At 45.6% G+C, this 16,403-nt stretch overlaps 1 long non-coding RNA gene across 1 annotated transcript in view; it reads right to left on the reverse strand.

Annotated features, from left to right (window-relative positions):
- The window catches only part of LOC141197645 (uncharacterized), a 30,106-nt gene extending 25,806 nt beyond the window's left edge, over positions 1-4,300 (reverse strand). The window contains exon 1 of the long non-coding RNA XR_012269845.1: positions 4,236-4,300. This is a non-coding gene — a long non-coding RNA (uncharacterized lncRNA). The remainder of the gene's footprint in view (positions 1-4,235) is intronic.
- Positions 4,301-16,403: the final 12,103 nt, after the last annotated feature.

Below are 16,403 nucleotides of genomic sequence, written 5' to 3' on the forward strand. Positions count from 1 at the left end.
CCCAATCCCATCCCACCCCACATCTCTAACCTTACCACAGTCTTCATCCCAACCCTAACCCACCTCTTCATCCTGTCACTAACAACCGGTGTCTTCCCCTCATGTCTCAAACACGCCTTAATCACACCCATCCTCAAAAAGCCCTCCCTTGACCCATCCTCTCTGACTAGCTACCGCCCCATATCACTTCTCCCCTATGCCTCAAAACTACTAGAACAACAAGTCCACCTTGAACTGTCCTCTCAGCTCTCCTCCTGCTCACTCTTCGACAGTCTACAATCTGGCTTCCGACCGCACCACTCGACTGAAACTGCCCTGACCAAAGTCACCAACAACCTACTAACCGCCAAATCCAAGCGACACTACTCCATCCTCCTCCTTCTGGACCTGTCATCTGCCTTCGACACAGTCGACCATTCCCTCTTACTACAGATTCTCTCATCTCTTGGCATCACGGACTTGGCCCAATCTTGGATCTCCTCATACCTAACATACAGGACATTCAGCTACTCCCACTCACGCACCACCTCCTCATCTCGCCCCCTATCTGTCGGTGTCCCCCAAGGTTCAGTTCTAGGACCTCTGCTTTTCTCCATCTACACCCTCGGCCTGGGACAGCTCATAGAGTCTCACGGCTTTCAGTATCACCTCTATGATAATGACACACAGATATACCTCTCTGGACCAGATATCTCCTCCCTACTAACCAAAATCCCTCAATGTCTGTCTGCTATTTCATCCTTCTTCTCTGCCAGATTTCTAAGACTTAACATGGATACAACAGAGTTCATCATCTTTCCACCCTCTCATTCATATCCCCCATCTGACCTATCCATCAACGTCAATGGCTGTTCACTCTCCCCAGTCCCACAAGCTCGCTGCCTTGGGGTAACCCTGGACCCTGATCTCTCCTTCAAACCACATATCCAAGCCCTTTCCACTTCCTGCCGACTCCAACTCAAAAATATCTCCCGGATCCGTGCATTCCTAAGCAAAGACTCTGCAAAAACACTAGTGCATGCCCTCATCATCTCCTGCCTTGACTACTGCAACCTCCAGCTCTGTGGCCTCCCTTCCAACACTCTTGCACCCCTCCAATCTATCCTAAAATCTACTGCTCAACTAATCCACATGTCCCCCCACTATTCCTCGGCCTCTCCCCTCAGTCAATCCCTTCACTGGCTCCCCATTGCCCAGGGACTCAAGTTCAAAACCCTAACCATGGCATACAAAGCCATCCACAACCAGTCTCCTCCATACATCTGTGATTTAGTTTCCCGGTACTTACCTGCACGCAACCTCCAATCCTCACAAGATCTCCTTCTCTACTCCCCTTTTATCTCCTCTTCCCACAATCGCATACAAGATTTCTCCCGTGCATCCCCCCTACTCTGGAACTCTCTAACCCAACATATCAGACTCTCGCCTACCATGGAAGCCTTCAAAAGAAACCTGAAGACCTACCTCTTCCGACAAGTCTACAACCTGCAGTAACCACTACCCCACCACATTACTGCATGACCTCCTCTACCTCCACCCATCCCTTGTAGACTGTGAGCCCTCGCAGGCAGGGTCCTCTCTCCTCCTGTACCAGTTGCTGACTCGTTTTGTTAAGATTATGTAAATGTTTTTGCTATGTATAGCCCTATCACATGTAAAAGCGCCATGGAATAAATGGTGCTATAATAATAAATACTACTAATAATAATAAGGGGCACAATGGGGGCATTACACTGTGTGGGGGTATCATACATCCTGCATAAGGGGCATAATGGGGGCATTACACTGTGTGGGGGCATCATACATCCTGCATAAGGGGCATAATGGGGGCATTACACTATGTGGGGGCATCATACATCCTGAATAAGGGGCATAATGGGGGCATTACACTCTGTGGGGAGCATCATACATACTGCATAAGGGGCATAATGGGGGCATTACACTGTGTGGGGGCATCATACATCCTGCATAAGGGACATAATGGGGGCATTACACTGTGTGGGGGCATCATACATCCTGCATAAGGGGCATAATGGAGGCATTACACTGTGTGGGGCATCATACATCCTGCATAAGGGGCATAATGGGGGCATCATACATCCTGCATAAGGGGCATAATGGGGGCATTACACTGTGTGGGGGCATCACACATACTGCATAAGGGGCATAATGGGGGCATTACACTGTGTGGGGGCATCATACATACTGCATAATGGGCATAATGGGGGCATTACACATCCTGCATAAGGGGCATAATGGGGGCATTACACTGTGTCAGGGCATCATACATACTGCATAAGGGGAAAAAAAAAACCAAGCAATGTGAACTGAGGTCTAAGATGGTAGACATGCAAGAAATAGGAGCATGTTCACACTAGCAAAAAGAAGCAAAACCTACAAAAGACAAAAAATATATCTCATACCCTACCATCATTATATATAAATGTAAAGCAAAGTTGCATAATAAATATAGGGTACTTAGTGAACTATTTTTGATCAAAAAAAGTATACAAGCCGTCCCACCAGCGGCAAGGTGACCCTAAATTGGGACGGTACCTATACTGTCTATATTAAAAACCTTACTGTATATCAAAGTTGAAGTAATGCATATAAAAGGGTAGACAAATAGGACCGGGTCCCAACTCCAGACCACCTAGGCCCGTGGTAAGCTACATATATACTAATCAGCTCAACAAAGGGGATGCCACACCCTTAAATTGCACAGAATGCAAACAAGACAAAAAACCAAGCAATGTGAACTGAGGTCTAAGATGGTAGACATGCAAGAAATAGGAGCATGTTCACACTAGCAAAAAGAAGCAAAACCTACAAAAGACAAAAAATATATCTCATACCCTACCATCATTATATATAAATGTAAAGCAAAGTTGCATAATAAATATAGGGTACTTAGTGAACTATTTTTGATCAAAAAAAGTATACAAGCCGTCCCACCAGCGGCAAGGGGCATCATATATACTTCATAAGGGGCATAATGGGGGCATTACACTGTGTGGGGCATCATACATCCTGCATAAGGGGCATAATGGGGGCATTACACTGTGTGGGGGCATCATACATCCTGCATAAGGGGCATAATGGGGGCATTACACTGTGGGGGGCATCATACATCCTGCATAAGGGGCATAATGGAGGCATTACACTGTGTCGGGGCATCATACATACTGCATAAGGGGCATAATGGGGGCATTACACTGTGTGGGGCATCATACATCCTGCATAAGGGGCATAATGGGGGCATGACACTGTGTGGGGGCATCATACATCCTGCATAAGGGGTATAATGGGGGCATTACACTGTGTGGGGGCATCATACATCCTGCATAAGGGGTATAATGGGGGCATTACACTGTGTGGGGGCATCATACATCCTGTATAAGGGGCATAATGGGGGCATTACACTGTGTGGGGGCATCATACATCCTGTATAAGGGGCATAATGGGGGCATTACACTGTGTGGGGGCATCATACATCCTGCATAAGGGGCATAATGGGGGCATTACACTGTGTGGGGGCATCATACATACTGCATAAGGGGCATAATGGGGGCATTACACTGTGTCGGGGCATCATACATACTGCATAAGGGGCATAACACTGTGTGGGGGCATCATACATCCTGCATAAGGGGCATAATGGAGGCATTACACTGTGTGGGGGCATCATACATCCTGCATAAGGGGCATAATGGGGGCATTACACTGTGGGGGCATCATACATCCTGCATAAGGGGCATAATGGGGGCATTACACTGTGTGGGGGCATCATACTTCCTGCATAAGGGGCATAATGGGGGCATTACACTGTGTGGGGGCATCATACTTCCTGCATAAGGGGCATAATGGGGGCATTACACTGTGGGGGCATCATACATCCTGCATAAGGGGCATAATGGGGGCATTACACTGTGTGGGGGTATCATACATCCTGCATAAGGGGCATAATGGGGGCATTACACTGTGTGGGGGCATCATACATCCTGCATAAGGGGCATAATGGGGGCATTACACTGTGGGGCAGTAAAGGGGTCCTGTACTATGAGAACAATACGTTTCCTCCCTTCCTGTCTCCATAGTTGGGTCGTATGTATCTATTACAGGAAACAGAACAAAAACCTTATGATTCTTATAAAGGGGCAACACAAGACCCCAAAAGAGTCTCGGTGCTGAAGGGGTTAATGCCCCCTGCGCCCAGTAATGGGGTCTCCACATACCTCCACCTGCAGAGCCGCCACCACATATATGGCTGCTCTGTGCGCACAGGAGCTGTGATGAGGTCACAGGAGGGGAGGAGTCAGGGGTCACATGATCAGGGGCCTCAGTGGATGCAGGACTCTGCTGTGCTGGTTGTCATGGTGCTGGAGGAGCTGAAGTTTATGTGTGGGGTCAGGAGGGGTTTACAGTGTGGATGTAGCAGAGCCGCGTGTGTACGAGGTGTACGGAGCAGAGCCGCGTGTGTACGAGGTGCACGGAGCGGAGCCGCGTGTGTACGAGGTGTACGGAGCAGAGCCGCGTATGTACGAGGTGTACGGAGCGGAGCCGCGTGTGTACGAGGTGTACGGAGCGGAGCCGCGTGTGTACGAGGTGTACGGAGCGGAGCCGCGTGTGTACGAGGTGTACGGAGCAGAGCCGTGTGTGTACGAGGTGTACGGAGCGGAGCCGCGTGTGCACGAGGTGTACGGAGCGGAGCCGCATGTGTACGAGGTGTACGGAGAGGAGGCGCGTGTGTACGAGGTGTACGGAGCAGAGCCGTGTGTGTACGAGGTGTACGGAGCAGAGCCGTGTGTGTACGAGGTGTACGGAGCGGAGCCGCGTGTGCACGAGGTGTACGGAGCGGAGCCGCATGTGTACGAGGTGTACGGAGAGGAGGCGCGTGTGTACGAGGTGTACGGAGCGGAGCCGTGTGTGTACGAGGTGTACGGAGCGGAGCCGCGTGTGCACGAGGTGTACGGAGCACAGCCGCGTGTGTACGAGGTGTACGGAGCGGAGCCGCGTGTGTACGAGGTGTACGGAGCGGAGCCGCGTGTGTACGAGGTGTACGGAGCGGAGCCGCGTGTGTACGAGGTGTACGGAGCGGAGCCGCGTGTGTACGAGGTGTACGGAGCGGAGCCGCGTGTGTACGAGGTGTACGGAGCGGAGCCGTGTGTGTACGAGGTGTACGGAGCGGAGCCGCGTGTGTACGAGGTGTACGGAGCGGAGCCGCGTGTGTACGAGGTGTACGGAGCGGAGCCATGTGTACTAGGTGTACGGAGCGGAGCCGCGCGTGTGCGATGCGTACGGAGCGGAGCAGTGTGTGTACGAGGTGTACGGAGCGGAGCCGCGCGTGTACGAGGTGTACGGAGCGGAGCCGCGCGTGTACGAGGTGTACGGAGCGGAGCCGCGCGTGTACGAGGTGTAGGGAGCAGAGCCGCGTGTGTACGAGGTGTAGGGAGCAGAGCCGCGCGTGTACGAGGTGTAGGGAGCAGAGCCGCGTGTGTACGAGGTGTACGGAGCGGAGCCGTGTGTGTACGAGGCGTGCGGAGCGGAGCCGCGTGTGTACGAGGTGTACGGAGCGGAGCCGCGTGTGTACGAGGTGTACGGAGCAGAGCCGCGTGTACGAGGTGTACGGAGCAGAGCCGCGTGTGTACGAGGTGTACGGAGCGGAGCCGCGTGTGTACGAGATGTACTAAGCGGAGCCGCGTGTGTACGAGGTGTACGGAGCACAGCCGTGTGTGTACGAGGTGTACGGAGCGGAGCCGCGCGTGTACGAGGCGTACGGAGCGGAGCCGCATGTGTACGAGGTGTACGGAGCAGAGCCGCATGTGTACGGAGCGGAGCCGCGTGTGTACGAGGTGTACTCAGCGGAGCCGCGTGTGTACGAGGTGTACGGAGCACAGCCGTGTGTGTACGAGGTGTACGGAGCGGAGCCGCCTGTGTACGAGGTGTACGGAGCGGAGCCGCGTGTGTACGAGGTGTACGAAGCGGAGCCGCGTGTGTACGAGGTGTACGGAGCACAGCCGTGTGTGTACGAGGTGTACGGAGCGGAGCCGCGCGTGTACGAGGCGTACGGAGCGGAGCCGCGTGTGTACGAGGTGTACGGAGCTGAGCCGCGTGTGTACGAGGTGTACTCAGCGGAGCCGCGTGTGTACGAGGTGTACGGAGCACAGCCGTGTGTGTACGAGGTGTACGGAGCGGAGCCGCGTGTGTACGAGGTGTACGGAGCGGAGCCGCGTGTGTATGAGGTGTACGGAGCGGAGCCGCGTGTGTACGAGGTGTACGGAGCGGAGCCACGTGTGTACGAGGTGTACGGAGCGGAGCCGCGCGTGTACGAGGTGTAGGGAGCGGAGCCGCGCGTGTACGAGGTGTAGGGAGCGGAGCCGGGCATGTACGAGGTGTACGGAGCGGAGCCGCGTGTGTACGAGGTGTACGGAGCGGAGCCGTGTGTGTACAAGGTGTACGGAGCGGAGCCACGTGTGTACGAGGTGTATGGAGCGGAGCCGCGTGTGTACGAGGTGTTCGGAGCGGAGAAATCCTATCCACTATGCTGTAACACCTTGCCAAACCTGCAGCTGCTCTGACCATGTGCACATACCCTAACAGTTCCCATAGAACAGCAGATCACATACATAGCAGCAGCTTTTGTTTTGGCCAAAAGATTTTGTAAGCCGCCGCCACGACAAGGTAGACTCTTCTGGCCGGGCCCTACTCTATTCTAACCTATTAAACATTTCTTAAAATATCCAGTACTCTATCTAGGTATATTTTTATTTATTTTTCTATAAGGGAATGTGTCACATACATTTTTTCAAATAATATCACATACAAAGGGACAAAAACCGTCACACCATGGCCGGACCAAATATTATCACCACATAGTGACCAAATAATACTATATACAAGGAACATAGAATTAAACCTCATACTTGTTCATGCATATTTGTATCCCACCCTGTATATAAACTGTTTATTGCAGGAAATTTGTGTGAAAACCACCGATGTTAGGAAATCCACCCGCATCTGATCTGGTGCAAAGCATAATATCCTGGCAAAGGATCATAGAGCCGCAGATATACCGAGCATTATCTATCATATCAACGGGAGGCAAATAGATGCATCATTGTAAAACAGATGAAAACAAGTATGTACAAAACACTGGTGAGATTACTGTGGAACATTGCAATGGTGAATCAGATTAGATGGAATGTACAAATCCATGCTATCCAGGAGTTGGATGTATAACAAATCAATTGCAATGGGATACGTCTGCATAGAGTCTGATGCAAAACCTGATCGTGAGGCTATAGGTATAGCAAGGATTTCTATCTGTATCAATGAAAAACAGATTGTCATGGAAATATTGAAAATCTTTTCTTCTCCCCTGTCATAGATATTAAGAAGTCTCTCTCCCAGACCCCTCTTCCCTCCTCCCCTATAGTAATTGTCCACGGGAGAAGAGCTGACACTTTGGCCAGTGGCCTCTATGCAAGTTAACACACACATGAGAAGAGCCTTGTAAGCTAATGCTGGCCCAAAAGCTGCTACCAAACCCAATTAACACAGGCTTGTGATAGATTTACAGCTAACTGAGAAGGTTGTATTTCCAGTGCTTCAAAGGGAATGTAACAAAGGCATGCAGACAGCCCGAAGCCGATACTGAATAGGGAATAACTAAAGTTCCATACGTCCGATAATAATGAAGCCTATATTTTGGGTGGCAGGGTCAGCTAAGGAACAATATGGATATTTTTCCGTCGCTGTAAGCCCCTCTGGGGAGCTGTGGCGCAAAAGTAGCAAAATAGCAGATGGCAGCTATACTGTATGTGGTCTCTGGAGAAAGGTAAAATCATAACGGAAAATATGGTATCACTTTCGGGCCTCTACGATCAACCCACGATAAGTTATTGCCAAAAACAGATATCTAATAAAAATATGAAGGCTGGAGACCAGCCCCCGTGATGTCATCACAGGGGGTGTGGGGGCAGGTCTCCCCTTAGGCATAAAAGAATCCATGGAGGATGGATCAGCACTTATGTTGGAAGTTACAAATTTTGTGTAGTACGGGTCACATTCTCTGAACGGGCATCGGAGTGCTTCCCTCCACCTATACTGAGTCGTCCCTGCGAACTGTATAGAGTAAGTTGAGAATTGGAAGACTACAGTAATGTGTTGCCTGACAAAGGTTTTCTATAGAGTGTGGTGTCCACTTTATGAGATGTTACTATCCCGGTCAGGAAAATATCCAGAAATGGAGTGGAAATCAAAGGTTCACCGACAGTGAATTTTAAATTTAAGGAATAGGAATTCAAATACAAAACAAATTGTGACACTAAATTGGGGTCACCTCTCCATACTAAAAGTACATCATCAACATATCTACCAAACCAAAAAATGTGCTAAAAAATGGATTATCATCAGAAAAAATGTGAATTTCTTCCCACGACGACATGTACAGAATAGCCAAAGATGGTGAGAATTTGGAGCCCATGGGGACTCCAAGTACTTGTAAATAATATTTAGAATCAAACATAAAATTATTGTGGGACAACAAATATTTTATGTTATAATGAACCTTTGTAAATTCACAGAATATCCACTATATTTATTTAAATGGTGTTGAACGGCAATGATGGCCAATGCGTGAGGAATGGAGGAATACAGGTTGACAACATTGCTGGTGACAAACCTATATTCTTCCTGCCACACGAACCTGTCAAAACCCCTCAGGACAGACGTAGTATCTTTCACATAGCTGGTGTTTGAATAACCAGAGGATACAAATATTCACCAGCCATTGGCTTAAATTCTCATTCAATGAACGCATACCCGAGATAATAGGGCGAAGGGTGGGGGAGGGGAGATACCCTTTAGTGTTTTGGGGAGCCCATGAAAAATGGGTAAAATGGGATAATCAGGTAACAGCCAAATAAATGCCTTCCTCCAGAATAGTGGACAACATTGTTTTATACAAATTGATAGGATTCATAGAGCACACCGGAGCAGATTTCATATATCAACAGTTCTAATAGCACATACTCATTTTTCTTTCCTTGGTCTTGAAAAAGTTCATCATCCGGTAAGGGGTGGAAACAGACAGAAACACCTTAATATGCGTGAAGCCTTCTGGATCTGACGTGTAAATACTAAATACCCTTCGGGTAATGAATTTCCGCAATGACCTGTTTTACATCTATTGATGAAATCCATACTGGTTTATTCCCAGCAGACCATCTATATGGTGACATTCCAGGTTTTCTGAATTTATTTAGTGTTTTTCCGGTTATTATTTGCCGGTGTACTTATTTGCCTTTCTGTATATTGCGCTATCATCGCTGATTCATCTTCGCAGAACGCACATAAATGATGCAAATATCTTAAAGATTTTTCAGCAATGACTGAGTATTTCCATTGCAATGTTCTGCAGCTTATTTATCTTCCATTTCTCATATATTTATTTTTGTCCATTTTTTCGCAATATAATTTAATTATTTGTTTTTCGTTGATACAGATAGAAATTCCCACTACATCCACAGCTTCACGATTCAGTTCTGCGTCAGATATTTGTTTTTGTCAGTTTTATTATAATGTAATTACCTGTTTTTCGTTGATACAGATAGAAATGCTTGCTCCATCTATAGCCTCACGATCAGGTTCTCCATCAGACTCTATGCAGACGTCTCCCATTGCCATTGATCTGTTATACATTCAGCTCTTGGATATCATGGATTTGTACGCTCCATCTAATCTGATTCGCCATTACAATGCTCCACAGTAATCTGATTCGCCATTACAATGCTCCACAGTAATCTGATTCGCCATTACAATGCTCCACAGTAATCTGATTCCCAATTACAATGCTCCACAGTAATCTGATTCACCATTACAATGCTCCACAGTAATCTGATTCGCCATTACAATGCTCCACAGTAATCTGATTCACCATTACAATGCTCCACAGTAATCTGATTCGCCATTACAATGCTCCACAGTAATCTGATTCGCCATTACAATGCTCCACAGTAATCTGATTCGCCATTACAATGCTCCACAGTAATCTGATTCGCCATTACAATGCTCCACAGTAATCTCACCAGTGTTCTGTACTTGTTCTCGTATGTTTTACAATGATGCATCTATTTGCCTCCCGGTGATATGACAGATAATGCTCGGTATATCTGCGGCTCTATGATCCTTTACCAGGATATTATACTTTGCACCAGATCAGATGCGGGTGGATTTCCTTGTAAATTTTCTACTATGTAATCAATTTTGATTTGCATATTTTTTTTCCGCTTTATATGTTCATTGTTATAGGTTTATAGTTTCTCCATATTGGTTATTGTGCATATTATTTTATATTATATTTTTACGTGTGTCAGATCGATAAGAACAATATTTCTATTCACAATTTAGACATTGATGCGTTTTATCTGTTTATTGGACATTGTTATTGTGATGCTCTATACTGAATCTATCATCCATCTCATGCATACATGTTCCTGTCCCTCTATAATCAGTATATCCTCCCACCTTCCGTTGCTATAGTTGATGGCATTTGTGATGTTCTGACCCTGTGATCTCACACCTGTACACTTAATCCCGGTGTTGTGTTCCTATATGGGATAATCCCCTGGCAGCTAACACCGGTGGTCTTCACACAAATGTCCTGCAATAAACAGTTTATATACAGAGGGGGATACGGATATGCATGAATAAGAGTATGAGGTGTAATTCTATCTTATTTTTCACCATCATGGTGTTTTGCATTTCTGGCTTGTTGTGTGACGCTTGTAATGATCACCTTGTATGGATTTGATCTCGTTGTCTTCAATGTGAACTGTGGCCGGGATTTTCTTCACACCTTTTGCATGTCTAATTGATTTCTCATTTCGTGTCATGTGACTCCATTGTGCTTGTGTATATATAATGACTTCATTGTCCTTTTCTCATCTGCTATAACTAAGGGCACAACCCTAGCGCCAAAAACACATAAGAATTTAACTTTTTTTTTTTTTTTAAATGATCCAATACATTTTTTTCATATTTTACCTGTTGGAGTGCTGATTTTCTCCTTTTTGTTTCCTTCATATGTCTGTGCTCACCAGCGGGACCGGCACCCTTCAGTGGACTATCTTCACCCTGTTTGGATTCAGCGTTGCAGCTCCCTAACCCTCCCTCCTGTTTCTTCACAATATTTTAACACGTATCCTAGGCCTCGATGTTCCCCATACAAACTTGATGTTAGAATTGTTGAGACGGGAGAAAAAGGTCTGAGGAACGCAGACCGGAACGCTCTGAAATATATAAAGAAGATCTGGTAAAATGTCCATTTTGATCGGACTAATACGACCAAACCAGGACAAGGGTTTCAAGTTATAATTCATTCGATTTTTCACCATTTGTTCAAGGATGGGGGATATAATTTAAAAGATACAGATCATCCAAGTTCCCCAGAATTTGTATATCCAGGTACTTAATTGTGTCTTTCTGACACTTAAAGGGGAAGTTAGAAATGAGTTATTGTGTCAGTTCAGCGTTAAAAGTTATGTTCATGGCTTCTGTTTTAGAGTAGTTGAATTAAAATTGCTTACATGGCTGAGTTATTCAAATTCCTTTATTATAGAGGGAAATGAGATCATTGGGTTTGAAACATAGAGCAACAGGTCATCTGCGTATAGAGCTAGTTTATAGTGATGTGAGTCTATAGTAACTCCACTAATATCTGGATTTGTATGTAATGCTACCGCTAAATGTTCCATCACCAATGTGTATAGGAGAGGTGATAAGGGACACCCTGGTCTCGTCCCCTTTTTAATAGAAAATGTGTCATATAGAAGGCCGTTTACCCTATCGCTTTAGGGTCAGTGTAGAAGGATAGAAGTTTAGGTAACAAGAAAGAGTCCAACCTAATTTGTGGTAGGGTGCTCTTCAAGAAAGTCCAATGCACTGTGTCGAACGCTTTTTTAGCGTAGGCAGAAACAAGGCACATTGGGATCCCCTGTTTTTTGCATGTGAAATTAACAACATTTTATTTTTATTATCACAAGCTTCTCTGCCCTTAATGAAGTCAACCTGATCGTTGCTGACAATTGAGGGTAGGTAGTGGGAGAGCCGTGTTGTAATCATTTTAGAGAATATTTTGACGTCTACATTATTTAATGATATTGGATGAATATTAGGGCAGGTATTTGGTTCTTTTCCAGGCTTTGATGAAACCGTTATATGAGCCTTAAGTGATTGGGGGGCAAAAGGGGGAGTCTTCTGAGATATTATTGAACACTTAGGCTAAAAATGGTAATAACAGAGGTGCAAACATGTTATAAAATCTATTATTGAATCCATCTGGCCCCGGGCTCTTCCCGATAGGGAATGATTTAATGGCCTCTCCTGTCTCTTGTTCAGTGAAAGCTTTGTCTAGTATCTCCTGCTCAGGGGTCTGTAAGGAAGGAACGGCAGTGTCCTTAATATATTTGTCATTTTTAGTTTCAAGAATATTAGGTGGCATGTCGTGGTGTTGTCCATGAATATTATACAGCGAACTATAAAAGAAACTAAATGCTTCCGCTATGTCAATGGGGTTATGAGTTTCTGGCCCGGGTGCCCCTTTTATTTTGGATACGTATGTCCTTTACACGTGTGGATGTAACCTTTTTGCCAATGAGCAACCACATTTATCTGTGAATTCATACGAGAACCTTCACATATGATCTTGATATTTTGTATACGTTTGATCTAGTAAAGACCTTCCCTCCTTTCTTTTTTTCAATCAGATCATTTTTATTTAACAAAACAAAGAATTAACAACATTTCATTTTTTAAATAAACTTTGTGACAAAAAAAAAGAAAAAGAAATAAAAACCAGTAAAGAATACAAGAACCGGTTTACAATGATATAAAACCCAATATCGCTCTATAGTACAATGTTTGGAATAGTAATTTTACATTTGTACATAAATATCTGAATACTTCCTGACGGCTTTTTTTCCCCTATTGAGACATCAAAAGAAAAAGAATATATCTAAGAAGGGGCAATTGTGTGGACTGAGACAATTATTATTTGCTGACACCTTAGGTATAAGGATATAAATTCCTGGTTTACTGTAAGGAAATGGACAAACGGTCCAGGATAGTATTTCTGTGAAGGTTCATTGAGCGTTCCTTTAATATAAGATCCCCTTTCCAAGCATAGATTGTTATTTATCCTGGATTTTAGTTCTGTTATTGTTGGGGGAGAATTGTCTATCCAATGTAGTGCCAACAACTTTCTGGCTTGGAATAATATTCTTGAGCTATCTACTGCCATATGGGAGTCTGGGTCTACGTCCTCTCCCAGGAGTCCTAGGATACAGATTTTAGGTTCCAACTGAAGTTGTATCCCAAATACAGATCATACAAGAGCCATCACCCCCTTCCAGTAGTCGCCAATATTTACACATTCCCACATCATATGCATCAGGTGGGCGTCCTTTTCACCACATCTAGGACATGTGTCATCCGTTTCTATTTAAATTTTAATTGAAATACTTGGATCTATATACCCTATGAATCAGAAGAATTCGGTACAATTTTTGTGACTCTGACAATGAAAGATTCGGTGTCAAATCCAGTATTTCCCCCATTGCTCCTCAGATAACGGACCCACATCCTCCTCCCATTTTCTCTTAACTATCAACATTATCCAAATGTAGGGCCAGTAACTGCCTATAAATAAGGGTTAATAGACCTTTTGTATCCACTGCTTTAGCAATGGTATCTATTGGGTGATGTCCATCAATCAGTATGGCGTTTATTCTAGCACCCCTATCCTCCCACTCACTAATATTATTTAGCTTCTGTAACTCTGGTAAGTTATAGTTGTGCCATAAAGGAGTATAGTTTATGTACTTTTCAATCCCCAGAATATTTTTACCCCTATCCCACACCTTATATATTAACTTTAGTGTACGACATTTTAAGTAATTTTCTCGAGGAGGCCCCATATCTAGTACCGAGAATGGAAGCTTTCACTTGGTTCCTTCGATAAGTAGGTCCCTGAAATTACAAAATATTTGTGAGTACCCCATGAAACTACTTTAGCTCCATTCTAGGGTTAAGCAGGTCTGCGTATACCTGGAGGGAAGCAGATCATTTATGTTGTTTGTCAAGGAGATCAATCCGCTCAAGCAAATGGGCGACTTTAGCTGTTCTCTCCTTTTTTTAGCTTTTTCGTATGTTTTATTATTATACTTCTAAAGACGCATGTGAGTGCTTCCCATTTAAATGGTAAGGCAGTTTCATCATGCTCATATATTTGAAGGAGTCTATAGTCTCAAGAAGGTCTGAGACACAGTCAGTCTTTCAGCAGATTATCATTTAGGTTCCAACATCTGAAGCCTTGGTGGAGTCCGGCATAGTCAGATCTATAATATAACGGGAGATGCGTATCTCTGTCTGAAGCCTTTATAGACTGCGCAAGCGTGACACGCCTGCGTAGTCTGGCTCCAAACAGAAGAACGCATGGAGCATGTTACAGGTAAGAGGAGTGTGTATTGCGCCGGAGATCATGGTATGCGTAGGCACTGAACGCATACCACGATCTCCGGCGCCATACTTACATACTTACCTGACCTCTCTTCGTCAGAGACCGGGGCAGGAGTCAAGGCGTCAGAGTCAGCACATGCGCATAGCGCTATCTGGCGCCATTTACTGAAGACACATTTGCAGTGTGTCTTCAGCAAAATGGCGCTGGACAGCGTGGTATGGGCATGCGTTACTCCGGCGCTGCACTCCTCCCCCGGCCTCCGGCAGAACAGAACACCACAGCGCTAGAGCACAGGGAAGAAAGGTGAGTATAAGTGTTTATTTTTTTGTATGTGTGCAGAGTGAAAGGGATGAGGGGTGCCATACATACCAGGATTGGGGGGCGAGGGGGCCACACATCAGGATTGGGGGATGAGGGGTACCATGCATACCAGGATGAGGGATGGGGTGCCATGCATACCAGGATAGGGATGAGGGGTGCCATGCATACCAGGATGAGGGATGGGGTGCCATGCATACCAGGATAGGGATGAGGAGTACCATACATACCAGGATAGGAATTGGGGGTACCATGCATACCAGGATGAGTAGTGAGGTGCCATGCATACCAGGATAGGAATGTGGGGTACCATGCATACCAGGATAGGGATGAGGGGTACCATACATACCAGGATATGAATGCGGGGTATCATGCATACCATGATGAGGGGTACCATGCATACCAGAATAGGGATGAGGGGTACCATGCATACCAGGATTGGGATGAGGGGTACAATGCATACCAGGATTGGGGATTGGGTGCCATGCATACCAGGATGGGGATGAGGGGTGCCATGCATACCAGGATAGGATGGTGGGGACAGGATGGGGGCAGCAGAAATACTAGGAGGGGGGCAGCACATACCAGCATGGGAGACCATATACCAATAAAAATGCTCGCCACCCGGGTATAGAACGGGTTCAATAGCTAGTTACAATATACAGGAGCATGATCTGACCATACGGCAGTTCCTACCTGAGATGTAGGTTGCCATGTAGGCAAGTGACGGCTAATTAAGAAAAGGACTATATAGCTATGCATATTGAGTATGGGAGAATAATAAGTATAATCCTTTACGTCTGGATGTAGTATCCTCCATACATCGACTGGTTGAGACCAAAGCACAATTAGCAAAGCTTTTGTTTGTGGTTTAGATAGGTGACTCCGGCCCAGGAACCCGTCTAAAGAAGGATCCAAGACAAAATTAGAGTCACCTCCAATGATGATAACGTCCTCCACAAAATATTTTAGTTTGTTTAAGTATTGACGGCATGTCGTAATTTGGTCACAATTAGGGAGATAGAAGTTTGCGAAAGTCAAAATTTTGGAGTAGATGGAGATCTTAACAAACACGAACCTCCTCTCCGTGTCAGACAGTGTTTCTACAATAGTACGCGGCAGTGATCTGTGGCGGCCTATACTCAGCACCTTAGACTTCAAAACTGCATTTTTCTGGGACGCCAAGATGAATGCTATCTATTAGTAAACTGAGGTACAGTATATGATCGCCTCTAAAGTGTGACTCCTGAAGAAAGAGAAAATGTACGTGCTGTTTATGCCTATGATAAAACACTTGAGCTCCTTTCTCTGGAACATTAAGTCCTCTGACATTCAATGCGCAAGGTTTGAGTTGTGCCATACTATATGAAAAAAAGGAGGAGGGGGAAGAGAGAAAGATTAAGAGCAAAGAGGAAGTATAGACGGTAGATAGTAACCTCTACCTCTCAGTGTCTAAGAAGTATAGATTATGAATATATCAAAACAGTAGGAAATTGTGAAACAAGCAGATCCCAATGCAAGTCCCTAACTGGGGGTTGTCTTTACAGGCGTAAGTCAAACTTTCAGT

The sequence above is a fragment of the Phyllobates terribilis genome, unplaced genomic scaffold (assembly GCF_046119375.1).
Source record: "Phyllobates terribilis strain yellow unplaced genomic scaffold, ASM4611937v1 Scaffold_85__1_contigs__length_6476398, whole genome shotgun sequence".
In the NCBI taxonomy this organism is placed as follows: Eukaryota; Metazoa; Chordata; class Amphibia; order Anura; family Dendrobatidae; genus Phyllobates; species Phyllobates terribilis.